Source organism: Gouania willdenowi, chromosome 17 (genome assembly GCF_900634775.1).
Source record: "Gouania willdenowi chromosome 17, fGouWil2.1, whole genome shotgun sequence".
Lineage (NCBI taxonomy): Eukaryota > Metazoa > Chordata > Actinopteri > Blenniiformes > Gobiesocidae > Gouania > Gouania willdenowi.
Genome location: NC_041060.1, coordinates 35,117,665 through 35,135,635, shown reverse-complemented (window position 1 = coordinate 35,135,635; position 17,971 = coordinate 35,117,665). Strand labels below are relative to the sequence as shown.

The window sequence follows — 17,971 nt, the reverse complement described above, 5'->3', positions numbered from 1 at the left end:
TGATGATCTTCTCCTACATATCATACATGATGACATCATGTGATGATCTTCTCCTACATATCATACATGATGACATCATGTGATGATCTTCTCCTACATATCATACATGATGACATCATGTGATGATCTTCTCCTACATATCATACATGATGACATCATGGAACCAAGCAGCTCCCTCAGCTACAAAGGCATTGGTTCATTATACAACCAGGCAATAAAAACCGATCCACTACCACCACTGTAATATCCTCAATAAATATCATTTGTTAAGTTTTGAAAACTTCATATTACATACTAATATTCAAATACATCAATAACCTTTGACCAGAGCCACTAAGTTCATTTATACAGAGACAAAGCAGCACCAGAGTCACCAGTAGCACCTCCAGCAATGAGTGAAAAACGTTTAGTCAGTGTGTTTTTTCCATCAAACCAGACAAACTGTAGAACTCACTGTACACCATCTCACATGTATCACACAGTTTAAATTCAAGGCTCAAGTTGTGGCTTAAAATAAATCAAAGTTGTACCTACTTGTAAATAATGTTGTTAATAGTGTGATGAGTTAGTGTGTGAATGTATAAATGCTGAATCACTGCTGTAAACAAGTTCATGTGTTTAAGATTGTGATTTTATTGTATTTTGTATCTATAGGAAAAATCTCAACCAGGGCCAGGAGTTGAGAATTAGCATTAGCTTTACACTATGTATCGCATCAGTTGCATCTTTTTGCTGTAACTACTGTATGTCTGACTGCATTGTCCCTGTCAAATAAATAAATAAATAAAATTCAAACACAGGCTATTATTTTGTCAAACTTGGAAAATACAATGGCGACATTAACAAGAAGGTAGTCCTCTCCTCTTAAGCCGCACCCACTTTTCTCCAGAAATCACATACCCATAACAAATAATATTTTTTAAGTGTCCACATGACCTACATAATTAATTTTAGCTCAGATTGAAGTAGGACCTTAGTGGTTACAGATGATGTGACATTTTGGAAATATATGATACTGAGTGACAATAAATCATGTTTTAAAGGAGCATATAGGATTAGTGAAAAGATGAACATATATTCTAAGTTTTTTTTAATGCTAATGGGTGATGAAGATAATGATTTCACACACATTTCTCCCTGTTGCCTTGAACAGATTGTGTGATACACTGTGTGCTGCTGTTCTGGGTGAGATTTCACACGCAGTTCTGCAGATGTGAAGTCAAATGATGCTGATGGAGACGTCAAATGATGCTGGTGCGAGTTGTCGACGGCTTGAGACGTGGCTCAATATCGGAAATAAAGAAGAATGAGAAGAAGACGGCTTTGAGACAAAAAAAGACAAGCGCAGTGAATTAAACTACTGTTTGGTTCCACAGACGTACGCAGAGGCATGTGCATAGGTAGTGCAGTAAAAAGTCACATGAATGGAGAGTAAATAAATAACGTGTCACAGTTGACGTACTGGTCGAGTCGCATTTTCTCATCTGAGTCTCACCCAGCAGTAAAAACCTCATTTTTTTCTCACAGAACTAACATTGTTTTAGTGGTAAACACCAATCTCAGCTCAACCAGATCTCACTCCAGCAGCTTCTTCCCTGGCCTAGGCCATATGAACTGCCAACACCCACGGACTCAGACACGCATAACCCCTGCCTTAAAGAATGAACAATCAGCCCACCCCCCCTACCTGCACTCCTGCAAAAACTAAAATGGTAAATGAACTTGATTTATATAGAGCTTTATCACCACTGAAACAGTCTCAAAGCACTTTACACATCAGCTCATTCACCCAATCACTCTCACATTCACACACCAGTGGGACAGGACTGCCATGCAAGGCACTAGTCGACCACTGGGAGCAACTTAGGGTTCAGTGTCTTGCCCAAGGACACTTCGACACTGTGACGGAGCAGCGTCGTCACTAACCGAGCAGCAGCTCACGCACACACGGAAACTCTTACCGGTCACATGACGTCTCTGAGCAGCTGACGGACAAAACGGGGCGGAGTTAACTCAGGGATTATGTAAGGCAGTAGGTCAGGGTGGGAGATCATGTGATCAGGGGTTATTTTGTCTTAATTGTTTTTACATTTATATGGGGATTAATTTAGGATGTGATTTGAAAAATGCATTTGTTTGTTATAAAATCAGTTATAATTTGAAAAGGATGTGAATATTGTTTTTGTTTGTATTCCTTAATAATTGTTTTTGGTTTAATTTAAACCACACCCATGGGAGGGGCTAACCTGTTAAAAGCAGTGTAGGAAGCTGCATAGAGGGCAGTGTTTCTCTGGAGGTGCATGTGGAACAATGTACCTGAACATTTCTGAAAGCCTCTCAGCTGGAAGTAGAGCTGGGACCAGGTTGTGGTTTTTTCTCTTCATGTAAATATTTATGTTCCACTGTAAATATTGAGCACCGGCACCATTTATGGAAAAATAAATGAAAGTCGACTTGCCATATGGATGGTCGTGGTTCTTCTTTTTGAACGAAAATCGAACCCCACCACAGACACATAGTCAGGTTCTGGGCTCGAAGCCCCAACCTCTCGATCAGAAGACGACCTTCTACCACCTGAGCCACGGTCGCCCTAAAACTACAGTCACTTTAAGATTTTAAATGCACATAATATTTTTTTTCTACACAAATAATGTACACATTGTATTCCTGTTTTTCTTTGTTTTTGTGTGCACGGCTCAGTGGGAGCCGCCCCTAAATTTCATTGTACCTTTACAGGGAAATGACAATGAAGATTATTCTATTCTTTTATTAACAAACGACTGTTAATGATAACGTCAGATCAGTGCACGGGTAACAAGCGAAAGTGAAACAAACAGGGGCGCAGCAGTTACACTAACCACCGTGGTGTCACTATGGAGTCTGATTTATACATTATTTATACATTAGCATCAGCCCAACACCTGGACTCTGCCCTTCCTGCTCCCCCCACTTCCCCCCCTACCTCACCCTCTGACCCCCCACCTGCCCTGAAGATCATTGAAAGAGATGTGTGCCAGCTATTCAAGACACAAAAGATCAAAAAGGCTCCAGGACCAGACGGAGTGTCTCCCTCCTGCCTGAAAGCCTGTGCTGAGCAGCTGGTCCACATCTTCACACAGATCTTCAACACATCACTGGAGCTGTGTGTAGTACCATCCTGCTTCAAAAGTTCCAGCATCATCCCAGTCCCAAAGAAACCTGCCATCACAGGATCAATGACTATCGACCCATTGCCCTGACGTCCGTAGTCATGAAGTCCTTTGAGAGGCTGGTATTGAGCCACCTGAAGGACATCACAGGACCCCTGCTGGAGCCCCTGCAGTTTGCCTATCGGGCAAACAGGTCTGTGGAGGATGCAGTCAACATTGGCCTGAACTACATCCTGCATCACCTCGACTCCCCAGGGACCAACGCTAGGATCCTGTTTGTGGATTTCAGCTCTGCGTTCAACACCATCATCCCGGACATCCTTCACCAGAAACTCACCCAGCTCACAGTGCCGGCCTCCACCTGTCAGTGGATCACCAACTTCCTGTCTGACAGGAAGCAGCAAGTAAGGCTGGGAAGCATCACATCTAGCACCCGGTCACTCAGCACTGGCGCCCCTCAGGGGTGTGTTCTCTCCCCACTTCTATTCTCCCTCTACACCAATGACTGCACCTCAGGGGACCCCTCTGTGAAACTCCTGAAGTTTGCAGACGACACCACCGTCATCGGTCTCATCAGGGATGGGGACGAGTCTGCCTTCAGACGGAGGTGGAACAGCTGGCTCTCTGGTGCAGTCAGAACCATCTGGAACTGAACACGCTCAAGACTGTGGAGATGACAGTGGACTTCAGGAGAAATCCCCCCCCCACTCACCCCCCCTTACCATTCTGAACAGCACAGTGTCTACCGTGGACTCCTTCAGGTTCCTGGGATCCACAATCTCACAGGACCTGAAGTGGACCTCCCACATAGACACAACCAGGAAAAAGGCACAGCAGAGGATGTACTTCCTGTATCAGCTGAGGAAGTTCAACCTGCTCCAGGAGCTGCTGATCATGTTCTACACCTCCATCATTCAGTCTGTTCTGTGCACCTCCATCACTGTCTGGTTTGGATCTACAACCAAACTAGACAGACACAGACTACAAAGGATAATCAGGACTGCAGAAAAGATCATTGGTGTTGATGTTCCCCCAGGCTGTCACTGTGATCAACACTAAACAGTCATAGAGTGTCAGACCTGTTTCTGTTACTGTGAAATAACCTGGAACTAAACATAACAACCCTGGATCAACCTGTCACTGTGAATGTTCATGGACATAATATTTAATTAAATGTTCACCTGCACTACTCATCATTATTGTTATTGTATTTTTATTTTATTTCGTTATTATTATTTATTGTTATTATTATTATTATTATTATTATTATTATTATTATTATTATTATTATTATTATTATATTACAAACACCATGTTCAAGCATAAGGGTGTCCATATGTGCACTTGGCACCAGGACACCCTAGGCCGCAGTTCGATGATCGACTTCGTAGTCGTGTCATCGGACTTGCGGCCGCATGTCTTGGACACTCGGGTAAAGAGAGGGGCGGAGCTGTCAACTGATCACCACCTGGTGGTGAGTTGGCTCCGATGGCGGGGGAGGATGCCGGTTAGACCTGGCAGACCCAAACGTATATGGGTCTGCTGGGAACGCCTGGCAGAGTCTCCCGTCAGAAGGAGCTTCAACTCCCACCTCCGGGAAAACTTCAACCATGTCTCGGAGGAGGCGGGGGACATTGAGTCCGAGTGGGCCATGTTCCGTGCCTCTGTTGCTGAGGCGGCTGATCGGTGCTGTGGCCGCAAGGTAGTCGGTGCCTGTCGTGGCGGCAATACCCGAACCCGTTGGTGGACACCGGGGGTGAGGGATGCCGTCAAGCTGAAGAAGGAGTCCTACCGGGCCTTTTTGGCATGTGGGACTCCGGAGGCAGCAGACAGGTACCGACGGGCCAAGCGGAGTGCAGCCACGGCGGTCGCCGAGGCAAAAGCCCGGACATGGGAGGAGTTTGGTGAGGCCATGGAGAACGACTTCAGGACGGCTTCGAAGAGATTCTGGACCACTATCCGGCGTCTCAGGAGGGGGAAGTAGTGCACCGTCAACACTATGTATGGTGCGGATGGTGCGCTGCTGACCTCGACTCGAGACGTTGTGGATCGGTGGGGGGAATACTTCGAAGACCTCCTCAATCCCACCGACACGCCTTCCAATCAGGAAGCAGGGCCCAGGGACCCGAGAGTGGGCTCTCCTATCTCTGGGGCTGAGGTTGCCGAGGTGGTTAAAAAGCTCCTCGGTGGCAGGGCTCCGGGGGTGGATGAGATCCGCCCGGAGTTCCTCAAGGCCCTGGATGTTGTGGGGCTGTCATGGCTGACACGACTCTGCAACATCGCGTGGACATCGGGGGCAGTGCCTCTGGATTGGCAGACTGGGGTGGTGGTCCCCCTTTTTAAGAAGGGGGACCGGAGGGTGTGTTCCAATTATAGAGGGATCACACTCCTCAGCCTCCCCGGTAAGGTCTATCCAGGGGTACTGGAGAGGAGGGTCCGCCGGATAGTTGAACCTCGGATTCAGGAGGAGCAATGTGGTTTTCGTCCTGGCCGTGGAACTGTGGACCAGCTCTACACCCTCAGCAGGGTCCTTGAGGGGTCATGGGAATTTGCCCAACCAGTCCACATGTGTTTTGTGGACCTGAAAAAGGCATTTGACCGTGTCCCTCGGGGATTCCTGTGGGGGGTCCTCCGGGAGTATGGGGTATCGAACCTCCTGATAGGAGCTGTTCGTTCCCTGTATGACCGGAGTCAGAGTCTGGTCCGCATTGCCGGCAGTAAGTCAAAATCGTTTCCGGTGAGGGTTGGACTCCGCCAGGGCTGCCCTTTGTCACCGATTCTGTTCATAACTTTTATGGACAGAATTTCTAGGCGCAGTCAGGGTGTTGAGGGGGTCCGTTTCGGGGGCCTCAGTATTGCATCACTGCTTTTTGCAGATGATGTGGTCCTGTTGGCTCCAACATACCGTGACCTTCAACTCTCACTGGATCGGTTCGCAGCCGAGTGTGAAGCGGCCGGAATGAGAATCAGCACCTCCAAATCCGAGTCCATGGTTCTCGACCGGAAAAAGGTGGAGTGCCTTCTCCGGGTTGGAGATGAGGTTCTGCCCCAGGTGGAGGAGTTCAAGTACCTCGGGGTCTTGTTCACGAGTGAGGGAAGGATGGAGCGAGAGATCGACAGTCGGATTGGTGCGGCGTCTGCAGTGATGCAGAGTCTGCACCGGTCCGTCATTGTAAAAAGGGAGCTGAGCCAAAAAGCGAAGCTCTCTATTTACAGGTCGGTCTACGTTCCAACCCTCACCTATGGTCATGAACTTTGGGTCATGACCGAAAGAACAAGATCACGGGTACAAGCGGCCGAAATGAGTTTCCTCCGTAGGGTGGCTGGGCTCTCCCTTAGAGATAGGGTGAGAAGCTCAGTCATCGGGAGGGGCTCAAAGTAGAGTCGCTGCTCCTCCGCATCGAGAAGAGCCAGATGAGGTGGCTCGGGCACCTAATTAGGATGCCCCCTGAACGCCTCCCTAGTGCGGCGTTCAGGACACGTCCCTCCGGAAGGAGGCCCCGGGGAAGACCCAGGACATGCTGGAGAGACTATGTCTCTCGGTTGGCCTGGGAACGTCTCGGGGTCCCCCCGGAAGAGCTGGAGGAAGTGGCCGGGGAGAAGGAAGTCTGGGCCTCCCTGCTGAGGATGCTGCTCCCGCGACCCGGAAACGGCTAAGCGGGAGAAGATGGGTGGATGGATGGATTATTATTATTATTATTATTATTATTATTATTATTATTATTATTATCTTGTTATTTTATTTAGTTTGCACATATTAGTCTAACTACTCTTATATTTATGTTTATACTTCTTTTTTTATTTATTTTTCTTTATTCTAGTTGATTGTTATAATTTAATGTTACACTATCAGAGAGAGCACAGGTCACCAAGACAAATTCCTCGTGTGTATTCATACACTCTTGGTCAATAAAGTTGATTCTGATTCTGATTCTGATTCTGATGCCCTACGCTTCTTTAAATACAGAAATCTGTAGTCTGCCCAAAAAAAAAAATGGAGATTTACATCAGATATAAAGCCAGTTATCCATATAGAAGGTGATAAAAGCAGAAATAATTGAACTAATATACAGTATGAACATCAACTGCAGCAAGTTTGGTGATAATAATAAACATTAGGCCAAAGTTACACGTTTTTACAAAAAAGTTCAGGTGGAATCCCACTTTGCCACAATTCATTTGTATTATTCCTTTATTTATTTCATTCAAGATTTATTTTTAGTTAAATTGCATTGTTTCGAATAGTTTATCAAGGGATTCTTTTCGAGGTCCCCTCACCCCCGACATGACTATTGTGTGTCCAACAAAACACACATAGTTAGGTACAGTAGGTAAGTAATAATCTAGAAATAAATTACATTTTAAGATGCTTAAAAGACATAAAACATATTTTTCTGTGACCAGAAGATAAACAAGGGCTTTTTAATGCTCATTTATAACAACACACAGCCACACCCCCTAATGGCAGGGCGGCCAATCGCGTGGCGAGGCGGTCCCTCCACACAGAAGTAAAAGAGCCAACCTCCACGTCACATTAACGGCATGGCCCCGGCGTAGGTCCTGACGCACATCCAGGTGTGGCGTATGTGTGCATGCACTATATTGTGTATGCACATTAAAGCGTTGTGTCCGTTGTCATGGCAAATTTTATATTCATCATCATATCCTCAAATGTATGTTCATGTGTACAATTTGTCATGTTTTAATACATGACGACTCCATTAATCTTTACACTTTTGAACAGCTGAATCATGATTAAACAGTACAGATCGTATTATTCTCAGTGCAGCACAGTCTCTGCCAAGGACATACACTGACGTACACACTTATCAAGACAGATAAAGACTGGAGCCAAACCTTCTCATAACATCTTCATCATCCTCCAACATTGCCACTATGGGCATCTGACTCCCTCCCTTTTGTCTCTCACTGTTGGGACCTTTTCTTATCTGTATAAAAAGCTTAAGCTTTGAAACTGTTGGGGCGGGGCGCGGCACTTCCTTCGGACGTCCGCCTGGACGGACGCTAATTTTGTTTCACTTTGTTCCATTTTGTACCTTTTTTCTTAGTTTAGAATAAACCTTTTTTATAAAACCATCAATACTTCTCTTGGATTCTATCATTCAACCAGAGCAATGAATCATGTCTCAAATGAGGTCAACCGTAAATTCTGCCGTAACAATTGGCGTCGACGAACAAGGACCATCTTCTGTCCACCCCTCGGACAGAGACTGGATCACGAACCGTCGGTTGAACCTCAAACACCAATTCGGACTAAGGTAAAGCCTTTATAAATATATATATATATGTAAATTTTCATTTACATATATATATATTCGCTCTGTGTTGATTTTTTTGGAACCAGTCAAGCATTGTATTGATTTTCAGCTTTGAGCTTTGATTTTGATCCTCAGCTGTTCTGTGTTTTGACGCAGTGAATAGCCATGAGAAAGGCTCAAATGGTTGAGGTTCTGTGCTTTTTAATGCTGTAGGTTCTCTCTGGTTTTCTTCGGGCTCGGATATTTTGTTTAGGTCATTATTTACTTTGGTTTTGTTCGGACACCCACAGCCTGTGAGGTCCTGACCATAGATAGACGGGCAACCAAAGTTTCCAAAACATCCCAGCGGTGCCATGATCTGAGTTCACCTCTGTACCGAAAGCAAAATAGATTAAAACCCCGAATCTAACCTAAATTGTGTTTCTGTGAATCAAACAGATGAACAACCCAATAAACAAATAATATATGCATACGCATATACAATCTTGGTATGATGTGAACTCAGATCATGCTTTCAGGCGAGTTTTACTTTTTTTTATCTTTGTTTTTATTTTGTTTAAACGTGGAATCAGATTTCTCCCTTTGGCTTGGCTTTAATGCTTTCATTTGACGAGTGTCAGCTTTTTAGAAAGGGAGAGAAATACAGAGAGCCAAACACACACACACGTCGCTGCTGTGTTTTTTCTTTTTTTTTGACGTGTGAACACACACACACACACACACACACACACACACCCACACACACGTACAGAGAGAGAAAGGGAGAGAGAGAGAGCACACACACAGGCACGCGCACGGGCGCACGCACACGCCACACCCATCCCAAGAGAGAGGTGGCGCCCCTCACTGGCCAGTTTAGTGCACTACACACTTGTGACACAACATTGTGATTTCTCACTTCTCCCCTGCCGATAGAATAGTGCCATTACACACAGACACTATTTTTATTTTTATTTTAAATTTTATTTTGATTTCATGTTTGATGGGCAACACACACACACACACACAGATGAATACAGTATTTCATTTTATTTTATTTTAATATTACTGTTACCATCATTATCATTTTTTATTATTTAAATTGTTAGTTTTTGTTGGCTTTGTGGTTGCCCCCTGAAGAAACGACATCTTCAATGAAAGAATGAAATCACCTTCAACTCTTACGCTAATGGAATGTCAACATCATTCAAAGGACCAAGCATCAGAAGGAAATGGACAATCAAAGGTGTGTGACCTTTCAGGACTCAAGGACTCAACTCCCATTCAGCAAAGCAATGCTGAAATAACTCGCTCAGTCCCAAGTCAACTCTTCATCGTCTATGAATGGGCCGCATGCCAATGCTGGATTAACACATCCTGCCCCATCATCAAAGACTGAGAACCTGTGGGCGTCGGAGTGGACACTCCCCCCCACCAATGAGTTGCGAGTTAAACGCCACGACTACTGCCTGAATGATGGGCAGCAACTGCAGACTGGTCACACGTCTGCTGGAAATCTTCACCAAAAAGACACTGTTTCAAAAGCCACAAGGATACCAAGCCACAAGAAGTCCACCACAGCCTTTGGTGGTAGTGCGCACGCACACGCACAGGCACGCGCACGCACAGAGCTAAATCACTTTAGCCTTGAACTTTGGCATGGAGGGGGACAACTAGCAAATAGCCAACAAGCTTCTCCTTCGCACAATACTAACCCCTCTATCTTCTGACTGTGCACTAGATTATTTTGTTTTCATTTATTCTCTCACACGCAGACAGACCAGACATACAGTCACACACCCACATTCACAACTATGAGAAACACAGGACCACCAGAACTTCACACAGAACCCTTCTGTTTGCCACATGAGATCAAGTGTGCCCATCATTTATCTTTGCTTTTATTCATTATGTTGCTCATTTATTTACACTGCTTTGGCCTTTATGAGAAAACAACAAACAAAGGGGAAGAAAATAGTGTTACTAAAAGGTTGTTTTTGTTTGCTTTTCTTTCATTTATTCTCTTGATTGAGGGGAGGCCCCCCACAATGCAAGATATGGTTACATCCGCTGAAGACAGAGCCCTCTGTTGCCTCAGCTTTTGGAGCTGAAGTTTTAATTTTTATTGGCCATGATTTTTTTGAGCTCACACGTTTTTCTCCTTTGTTATTTCTGAACGATTCTTCTTTTTCTCTTTTGTTTTTACTCAATTTCAGGAAAATTGAGACAGAGATTGAGGACTGCAGCCTCAACAAGTTTAAATTTTGACATTTTTTTGACCGATACCCTCGTAAACAATCTGTACCTTACCCTTTTTGAAGCTGCTTGCGACAGACAGCCTAGTTCAACATTCATTGTTTTCATTTTGCGCTCCTCCCCCTTACCGCGTCGGACTGTCTGGCCGGCCCAAAGCCACTCGACAGCATGGGGGGGGGTACCAAATTTTTCCTGAGAAAAAAATGTCCCATTAGTTGCTATGAGTACATAGGCAATTACTTTTCAAACAAGAAGTCCTGGTTTAATGTGCAGAAAAAGGATAAACCTTGCTAGGGAAAGCGCTCTTTGGGGGATAGCGGTCCACCTGATTTGATACATGCTTGGTAACCGAGTACCGTTCTGAACAAATTTCTACGTTCCCTTAGAGGGAGGGTTATTAGAGGTTGCGTGCTCCGTTCAATGTTGAGTGATATTAGAGGTGCCCAGAAAGTTCTGACAGTTGAGTTTCCCTCAGGTTGCAGACCGAGGTTGAGTAGACTGCCGATTCAGAGGTTTTTTTTCTTAGACTTCTGGAGTTTATGGTGGTTGAGAGTAGACTGCCGATTCAGAGGTTTTTTTCTTAGACTTCTGGAGTTTATGGTGGTTGAGAGTAGACTGCCGATTCAGAGGTTTTTTTCTTAGACTTCTGGAGTTTATGGTGGTTGAGTTATTCCCAAACTCTTATTTTTCAAGAGCGGTGGTTGAGTTTCCTGCTGATTCAGAGATTCTTTTTTACATTTCTGGAGATGGACAGCGGTTGAGTTTCCCCCGCGGACCGGGGTTGAGTTTGGTTATTGTGCATGGCCGTGCGATTGCTGCCTGATCAGCAGCTAGTAGACTGTCAGTACTGCAAGGGACAATACTCTAAGTGTAGACTCCGCCAAGGCGGAAGTAAAAAGGAGCGTACCTCTTAGTAATCAGACGATACCAGTAAAAAGCAATTAATTAACACCAAAAGGTTGCCAAGCATGAGGGGGCAATAAGAGCTCATTGACCCCGAGAGACGAGGTGGACTGGCTATCGCCATTGGTGGGTTAGATGAGACCTATATTCTACTTAGACACTATGCAGCAAAACCTTGTGAATGCATGGACGTGAAAATTGAGGCATGAACGTGTGCGGTGCATGAGTGACTGAATGATGACACGTTACGTATGCCTGAGAGAACCGCGTTGTGAGTGCGAATGTGCCGTGGACGTGTCATTGAGTGATTGACCGATGAATGGCTGCTTGACTACACATGTTCCTCTGTTTCACCTTCTTTTCCTCCTGGGTTTTGATGCACTTGATCTTCTCCCTGTTTTTGCCAATTATGTAGTGGGGTGTTCAGAAAACACTGCTGCTTGTTAAAAGAACTATGGTTTTAGGCCTTGGGCCTTCTAAAAAGTTACCAGGTTTTAAAGGTTTTTTCTGGGTGTTTAAAAACACCAAACGACGTTTTTATATATGATACCACTTTCAGTGGAATGACTGGCTTTGACCTTGACTGACCTTACATGTTCAGTGTCCATGTTTTTTGTTGTTATATGTGTATACTCGTTGTGGTGTGCACTTGTCTACGTCTTCGTCTTAGTTGTTGTTATTATGTAGCTTTTTCCAAAATACAGGTCGCTGTAAGGAGACGAATCAGATCCAACTAAAGAAAAGAGATATTTTAAATTATCCAGTTAAGTCTTAATGGTTTCCTCTCTTTCTGTTTCTGAGTGTTTCCTAACAGAATGCCACCGCCTTCTCGACTCCGATCCTTCCTCCAGCCGCCATGCCTGGTCACTGCTTGTTATGATGAAGGATGAGAATTAAAGGGAAGTATTGTCCATAACTGTAACTGGGAAACAAAGGGGAAATAGATTGAAATAGACACGTGACAATATGACATATTGTGGATGTTCTAACATAATATCTATTCCAGAGACTACAGAGACTTCCAATCCAACTGCGAAAGTGGGGACAGATCTTCAAATTTCCAAAAGGAGCGTACAGTTGACCCTGGCTTTGACCTTTATGGCTGAGGAGAAGGAGGTCGAGGAGGTTGGAGGGCACAAAGGCAGGCGGACACAAGAGAGAGGAAAACGGAGACACATCCAAAATGATCAGATAAGTAATTTTCCAATGATATTTATCATATGGTTTTAAGAATCCAAATGTATTCTTATGTAAAAAAAGGGAAGGGAGGGGCCAACGTCCCTCTGATTTTTGATTTATATTTTATCATAGGAAAATAATATACCCCAAAACCCTCCAACTATTTTCTTCTTGTTCCAACAGCACTTAGCGTGCAAGACCATAAAACACCTTCACTGGGTTTAGACACTTTTAAGGGAAAAATTAAGTATTCTCAACATTGGGTTGGTGGCCCAATCTGGGTCGCCTGAGATTTAAAAAAGGGTCCTCCTGAAATTCTTGATAATTGATTGAAATAAGAGATAGTTTAAAGTTGAGTAACTTCCAAGCATTTAAGGAAGCTCTCCAAACCGTGCTGGGGCTCGTCACCCCCACGAATGGGATAAATACAGAGAGCAAAAGACAATATGATTGTTCGACTCAACTTAACTTTAATTCTGTCTAACCTTAAAGGGCCAATAATCTTGCTAAACTCTGGTTCAGACACAGAATAGGAGACACTTTTGCCACCAATTGACCTTCAAAATTAAGTAAATTACATCTCAAATAATAATTATGAGGGAAATGAATGAAATAAATGAACTGACAAATTCAGCTCTATAAAAGAATTAGGCTATGTAAATAGGTGTGGAGTGTTAACATTATTCAGAATAAATAAAGGATAGAATAAGATTTCTCCTTCACAAATAAGAGATAGCAAAGAAAGTAAACAAACAATTTAAATAAATAAATAACATCATTTATTTATTTGGTTAAACTCATTTAGCTTTCTCACATCTCCATGTCTCCCAATTGTATGTATTCATCTTGAGAAGACATGTAATCACACTCCACACTTCTCCGTCTGACTTGCATGTCCTTCTCCGTCCGACTTGCATGTCCTTGTAAACAGTAGTGTTGTATCGTTCGTGAACGATTCGTTCAAAATGAACTAATCTTTTATATGACTCGGGAGTAACGAGTCTTCTCAGGGAGCGATTCGTTCATTTTCATGCAGTACCTTCTCTCGCCACATGGCAGCAGCTGCATGAGCTCAGTCAGCAGCAGACAGGAAACAGAAATGATTCGTTCACCACTCACTCAGCTGGATCCATTCTCAGGTCCCAGTTCTTTAGTCACGTGACAGACAGGCTGTCTGTGAGCAGCAAGCACTGCAGTTCGTTCGGTTCGTTCACGATTCGTTCATACGGATCATGACGGATTGCTCTTTCGTTCATTCGTCACGTGACAGCTGTGGCTCAGACAGCTACGGGGCTGGGGGGCTGTTGACTGAGAGCTGAACAAGGAAATGATTGATGTCTGATATCTACAGTTTATTTGTCATGTGACACCCGATATAGATTATTTATTCACGAAATCATAATTATAGTGGTCTTCAGTCCTTGTTGTGTTATTGTATAGCCTATATAATGAATGTGTTTGTAAATAAATATTTTCGAAAATTATATCAGCATATTTATTGTGTTATACTCTGCCACAAAATAATCAAACATAACAATGATAACAACAAACACAATAAAAATAACAATAATAGTAATAATAATAATGTCACTTTTTGGACACAATAAATGCACCATGTAAACATAGGCAACTCATCAACTATTATTTTTTGTTTTAATTGTATCATTAATTGTCAAAATTAGTTTTACATTCGCTGTCCTCTCCCCAGCTGTCATGTGATCGACTGCTCAGCCGAAAGGGTCTCTGTCTGCTCAGGCTGTGGAGCAGAGCAGTACTTGTTCTCGTTCATCCAACTCGTTCATTTGTCACGAGTCTGACTCGCGGGCTGACCGGGTCTTTCTCGTTCATCGTTCACAGCTCAGTACTTCGTTCTCGTTCGTCCAACTGGTTCCTTTGTCACATGACTCGCGGGCTGACCGGGTCTTTCTCGTTCATCGTTCATCGGTTCACAGCTCTGGCTCAGGCTGAGCTCTGCGCCAGCAGCATTACTTCTCTCTGATTGGTCTGTTTTCACTGTCACGTGACAGTTACCCAGACTGCCGTGCTGTTAAACAATGATAACAGAGAGGATACAGGACACAAGTTACATTATTGTGGTGTGTGTTAGCTTTCCTGGGTTTTCAAATGGCTTGAATAGCTTATGGCATTTTGTGTGTTATACTTTGTCACCTGAAGCAAACCATCTTGTCTACAGTATTTATAGTTGGAGAAAACACGTCGGCGGTATGAGTTCTGCATTGTGCAGGCTTCAGCGCCATCTGCTGTACAAATGAACGAAATGATTCGTTCGGGACTCGTTCAATTTAATGTTCGAGAGTTAAAGAATCGAATCAGAGGAAAGAACCGGTTTTCCCATCACTAGTAAACAGTGGTTCTCAAATTGTTGCTTCTCACCAGGTAAGTAGATGTACCACAGATAATCACTGCAACTCCAGCTATGCTTCTTCTTACTCCAGGAAAAGAAAATCGAATTAATACTTCCTGCTTTTCTTTCAGCCTCATATTTTCCCACTCACGTGCGAATGCTACAGATAACATTGAGCTAGCATGGCTAAAAGCTCACTAACCCACACCTAACCATTGTGTGATTGTGCAGCAGCACCTTTTAGGATCTGAAAAGCTCTCAGATCCTGACCTCTGACCTGTCTCTGCCTTCCTGGCCATACTAACTATTCATTTAGTTAGTTAACTAAACCTAACACCCCTAAACTTCTATTCTATTCTATTTTATTCTATTTTATTTAATTTAATTTTATTTTATTTTATTTTATTTTATTTTATTTCATTTCGTTTTATTTTTTTATTTTGTTTTGTTTTGTTCTGTTTTTTTTTTTCCCCCCCCCCCCCCCTTTTTTTTCTGTCCAGGTACCAGCTAAAGCCTACCAGGTACCAGGTACCAGCTAAAGCCTCAGTAGTGGGATCGCGCATGTGTTCAGGTACCAGCCAATCCCAAGAGTTTTGTTTTGGTGTTTTTCCCCCTCTTCTGTTCAGGTACCTTCCGATCCCAAGAGAGGTTGCCAGGTGTGTGGAGACTACCCTTCCTCAGACAACAACCAATCATCTACAACGCCGACCGGAACGACCCACACGGCAGTGAAGGTCGCGGAGCAGGCAACATGGATCCAAGATGATTGCCGACACCAGCTGATGCTGAGACGGAGGCTGACCGAACAATGAAGGGGGAACCGACAAGGCCACTGAGACACACACACAAGAAAACTCTCTAGAACAAGGGCCTAGCTTTGTTTATAAGCCACACCAAATGCTCATAGCTAGGTTGAGGGAGGACAAGCTCACACCTAGCTGCAGGAATACAGTCATAAACCCTTCTGCTACGATTGAGGAAAATACTCAAGGTTCTTCACTCATGATGCTATTGGTTACCCCAGTTACCACTGAACTCAGCCGATGAAGACGAGTGATGTCCTTGATGCAAATGATGATTTTTGCTTATCTAGATGTAATAAAGGATGATTTTTGATGATTCATGCCATTGATAATAATGATGAAGTTTTTTTTAAGGTTTATTTCCACATTTTTCTTGATATGTCTATATCCGTGCCTCACAAAAGAAGAATATATCCAATGTATGACAATAACGATGCTAATGGTTAACCCTGACAGACAGCAAAGGTGGAATATAATACTTTTGTTTCTTGATTTGGTCGTTGAGGCGACCAAAAGTGGGGAATGTCATGGCAAATTTTATATTCATCATCATATCCTCAAATGTATGTTCATGTGTACAATTTGTCATGTTTTAATACATGACGACTCCATTAATCTTTACACTTTTGAACAGCTGAATCATGATTAAACAGTACAGATCGTATTATTCTCAGTGCAGCACAGTCTCTGCCAAGGACATACACTGACGTACACACTTATCAAGACAGATAAAGACTGGAGCCAAACCTTCTCATAACATCTTCATCATCCTCCAACATTGCCACTATGGGCATCTGACTCCCTCCCTTTTGTCTCTCACTGTTGGGACCTTTTCTTATCTGTATAAAAAGCTTAAGCTTTGAAACTGTTGGGGCGGGGCGCGGCACTTCCTTCGGACGTCCGCCTGGACGGACGCTAATTTTGTTTCACTTTGTTCCATTTTGTACCTTTTTTCTTAGTTTAGAATAAACCTTTTTTATAAAACCATCAATACTTCTCTTGGATTCCATCATTCAACCAGAGCAATGAATCATGTCTCAAATGAGGTCAACCGTAAATTCTGCCGTAACACCGTGTACCTATTCAAGTCTATGGAAAATGTAGATCAGACGTATAGGTGTGCAGGCGTAGGGTATGCGTTTGTTTATTCGTTCATTGAACTGGTGCACATGAATTTAGAATAGATTCACCCCATAGTGTGTGTGTGTGTGTGTGTGTGTGTGTGTGTGTGTGTGTGTGTGTGTGTGTGTGTGTGCGTGCGGCTGCTTGTGTGTGTGCGTGCGGCTGCTTAGCGTTAAAGTGTTCAGATGTAAGTGTCTGACCACCTGCATGAAATCAGCTCACAGAGCTTCAAGTAAGTTGTCTTTGACAGGTAGTGAACAACATTGACTCAGAATAGACAGATGAAAATATATATAAAAAGTGTAAATCACTAAAAATGTGTAAATGCTACATGTCAACAGCAGCTCAGAGGTTTATGTGTTGATGTATTGTATTATTTTGGTAGTGTGCCTCACAAATCCTTAGAATTTAAAGCATCAGCTGTGTAGAAACGTACGTACGCCACCTTAGGACTTGACGTGAAAGGCCGCACTTATCCATGCTCACTCCAGTTTCTGATCATCAGGATTTTGCCGTAGACTTTAACGTACGCACGTTTTTGGTGTACGTACCTTTTGTACAGGAGGCCCCTATAGCCTGGTGAAGCCACACCCACTTCCTTACTTGTTGTAAGGGTTAGGGTTAGCCAATGAGAGCCGAACAGGAAAAATCAAGCAGTATCAAAACAAACATGTCGCCGATACGGAGAAGACGTTTGAAACTGCTCTGTTTTAAAAGAACTGGATATATTGTTATTAAAACCACAACAACAACAGGCTTTAAAACCGTAAGTCTGTACCGTACTACACTGTTTTTGTCTGCTGGCTCCAGTAGGGAAAAATATCTACACTAGTTATTGTTGTCACGTCCGCTCTTCATTTGATTGGTTTCTCTGCGCGTAATTGATCCCCCCCCCCCCCCCCCCCCCCCCCCCCCCCCCCCAATAGGCCCCAGGGC

General features: G+C 43.7%; 1 long non-coding RNA gene across 1 annotated transcript; it reads right to left on the bottom strand.

Moving 5' to 3' along the window:
* Nucleotides 1-14,226: 14,226 nt before the first annotated feature.
* LOC114479376 (uncharacterized) lies at nucleotides 14,227-15,108 on the bottom strand. Its single transcript, XR_003675983.1, has 2 exons — nucleotides 14,915-15,108; nucleotides 14,227-14,789 (listed from the first exon to the last, which is right to left on the bottom strand). It is a non-coding gene; the product is annotated as an uncharacterized LOC114479376 (long non-coding RNA).
* Nucleotides 15,109-17,971: the final 2,863 nt, after the last annotated feature.